Source organism: Myotis davidii, unplaced genomic scaffold (genome assembly GCF_000327345.1).
Source record: "Myotis davidii unplaced genomic scaffold, ASM32734v1 scaffold149, whole genome shotgun sequence".
Taxonomy (NCBI): domain Eukaryota; kingdom Metazoa; phylum Chordata; class Mammalia; order Chiroptera; family Vespertilionidae; genus Myotis; species Myotis davidii.
In genome coordinates this window covers 1660621-1664027 of record NW_006352194.1, presented here as the reverse complement: position 1 = coordinate 1664027, position 3407 = coordinate 1660621, and the positions used below count along the sequence as shown (strand labels likewise).

Here is a 3407-nt window from a genome sequence, read left to right as displayed (position 1 = left end):
TGGGGCTGTAAAATGGTGCGGCTGCTGTGGGAAACAGCATGCATTTCTTTAAAAGATTAAACACACTTACCTATGGCCTAGCAATTCCACTCCGAGGCATATACCCAAGAGAAATGAAAACTTATGTCCCACAAAAAATTGTATACATGTTCATAGCAGCATTATTCATAGCAGCTAAAAAGTGGAAACCCAAATGTCCATCAATCAATGAATGAATAGACAAATGTGGTATAACTTTATAATGGAATAGTATTTGACAATTTTAAAAAAGGAATAAAGCCAGGCCGGCATGGCTCAGTGGTTGAACATTCACCTCTGAACCAGGAGGTCACGGTTCAATTCTGGGTCAGGACACATGCCTGGGTTGCGGGCTCCATCTCCAGTGTGAAGCGTGCAGGAGGCAGCCAATCAGTGATTCTCTCTCATCATTGATGTTTCTTTCTTTTCTTTTTTTTTTCAACATTGATGTTTCTATCTCTCCCTCTGCCTTCCTCTCTGAAATCAATTTTTTAAAAAAAGGAATGAAATACATGCTATAAAGTGAATGGACCTTAAAAACATTGTGCTGAGGGAAAGAAGTCAGTCACAGAAGACTACATATTGTTATGATTCCATTTATATGAAATGTCCAGAATGGGCATTTCATATGGCGACAAGTAGGTTAGTGGTTGCCTCGGGCTAGGGGCTGCTGTGGAGTAAATGGGAGGTAACTGCTAAAGGGTACAGAGTGGCCTTTTGGCTGATGAAAAGTTCTAAAATTCACTGGGGTGATGGTTGCACAACCCTATGAATATACTAGAAACTACTGAAATTTACATTTTAAGGGAGTGACTTATATCTCAATTAAGCAATCATAGAAAAAAAAGGGGGGGGGGGACCTGGTCCCCAAACCACACCCAACATCTTTCCCCTTCTTAATGGGACCTCATCATCCAACCACAAAATTTTTCTCTCCTTCCTTCTCTCTTAATCCCATCCTATTGGGTACCAAATCCTGCAGGTAAAACTCCAATGTTTCTCATACATAACTGCTCCTTCCTATGCCCACTATTGGCCATTCTAGTGGGGCTTTCACTGCCCTTCTTTGGGGCTGCCATACTGGCCCACAATTGACTTCCCCTTTTCCATTCTCACTCCAGGCCAATCCTACAATGTCTCCAGATAAATTTTCCCAGGATTATAGGAGACCCCTGAGAGCAACGACTCCATCTTCCCATCAGTCTGGGCACTCCTGACCGCGGGGCTGTGTCTCCGATTCCCTCAGACCTGGGGTCCCTGAGGATAGAGCCATGCCACTTGGGGACTTTTCGGGGGCAAACTGTGTCTTCCTCGTCAGGCCTGGGACGCCTGAAGGTTGCACTGATTCCCCCTTAAGGCTTGGGCTTAGAGGGGAAAGCTGTGTCCTGTGCCTCTACACCTTTGGGACCCAAGTCAAGACTGTGCTTGACTGACACCTTTCATCACTACTCGACCTGTTTGTGGCCACCCCATGTCCGGGTGCCCCCAGTGCCTGTCGGCCCGCAAGCTGCACGCCAGCACTCCCTAGATCCCCAAATAATATTCCATCATAAAGACATACCACATCTGTTTATTCATTCATGGACTGGTGGACATTTGGGTTTCCATTTTTTATAGTGCTCTCGGAGAGACCAATTTCATCACCTAATCCCGCCCTGGGAGCCGCGCCACCGCCTCCACGCGTGGCCATGGTAGGTAGGACCCGGATCCGCTCCCAGGACGCGGAGGGCCTGCTGGGGTGCCGCCCGCTGGAACAGCGGGGCCCTCGGTGCTCTGGGACGAGGTCCCGGCATGCGTGGAGCACTCCGCGGGCAAAACGACCCTGGCGGGGACTCACCAGGCAGGGCCGAGGAGCCGGCCCGCGGCACCGCCATCTTGTTGTCACGCGGTTTCCCAGGCGACCAGGCTCATCCGCTTCCCATTGGCTAATTCGAGAGGGGCGGGGTCTCTGCGCAACTAGCCCGCGGTGGAGGAGGGTACGTAAAGGCCACCGTTTTTTTGTGTTTTGTTTTTTTTTAAATGTATTTTATTGATTTTTTTACAGAGAGGAAGGGAGAGGGATAGAGAGTTAGAAACATCGATCAGCTGCCTCCTGCACACCCCCTACTGTGCCCGCAACCAAGGAACATGCCCTTGACCGGAAACAAACCTGGGACCCTTCACTCCGCAGGCCGACGCTCTGTCCACTGAGCCAAACCGGTTAGGGCGCCACGGGCTTTGTTTGTTTGTTTGTTTGTTTTGCTGAATTGACTTGTGGGTAAATGATCCCTTTGAGCCTGTTTCCCCTTCTAATCCGTGCAGTATTTGGAGGGGGCTGTTTTGAGTATGAATTGAAATGATGCAGGTACTTAATAAGTGTTTCTTAAATCTGAATTTCTCTGAGAACTTCTTGACCAGACGGCGCTCTGAAGGAATGCTCCTATTATAGTTCCTTTGTGTGAAAGTTCCTGTGAGACACTTCCCTTCCCTGAACCTCATCTGTAAAATAAAGGGGTTAGATAGAGCAACTAGGTAGTTAAGAGCATGGAACATGGACTTTGGACTGGCTCCTGCCTTGTGTGCCCTTGGGCAAGTTACTCAGTTTCTTAATCTACATAATGGGCGGTAATATCCACCCTACAGGGTTTCTATGAGGATTAAGTGAGAGAATTCATGCAAGGTACCTGTCCCAACATCCATGCAGAGTAAGTTTTAAGAAACATTTCCCGCCCTGGCCGGTTTGGCTCAGTGGATAGAGTGTAGGCCTGCAGACTTAAGGGTCCCAGGTTTGTTTCCGGTCAAGGGCATGTACCTTGGTTGTGGGCACATCCCCAGTGTGGAGTGTGCAGGAGGTAGCTGATCAATGTTTCTCTCTCATCGATGTTTCTAACTCTCTATCCCTCTCCCTTCCTCTCTGTAAAAATTCAATAAAATATATTTAAAAAGAAAGAAAGAAACATTTCCCGCTTTTAACTGCCATCATCTTTATCCTTCAAGCTTCAGTTGTGTGGTCTGGGATTCTATGACTTCCGATCTCAGGCACCCATGACATGGGCTCGACCATGAAAGCCCTTTCTCTGTGTGTCTCAGACTGCACTTTTTATTTTATTTTTTTTTTCAGTGTAAAATTTTTATATTTAGAATTAAGCAGCTGGACTCAGTTTAGATGATTCCAATTTTGTTGGCAACATCCAAAGCATCCTAGTCAGGAGCCAGTCGAACATATGCCTTCTTCTCGCCATCAGGCCTGATCAGGGTGTGGATCTTGGCCACATCAATGTCATCGAGCTTCTTCACAGCCTGTTTGATCTGGTGCTGTTGGCTTTGACATCCACAATAAACACACGTGTATTATTGTCTTCTGTCTTCTTCGTGGCTGACTCGGTAGTCAGGGGAATTTGAGGATGGCG

General features: G+C 47.4%; 1 protein-coding gene across 3 annotated transcripts in view; it reads right to left on the bottom strand.

Moving 5' to 3' along the window:
- The window catches only part of UBXN11 (UBX domain protein 11), a 20310-nt gene extending 18377 nt beyond the window's left edge, over positions 1-1933 (bottom strand). For all 3 annotated transcript variants that reach the window (XM_015557266.1, XM_015557269.1, XM_015557268.1), the window contains exon 1: positions 1856-1933. The gene's annotated coding sequence lies outside the window, so the exon portion shown is untranslated. The remainder of the gene's footprint in view (positions 1-1855) is intronic.
- Between the last annotated feature and the right edge of the window lie 1474 nt (positions 1934-3407).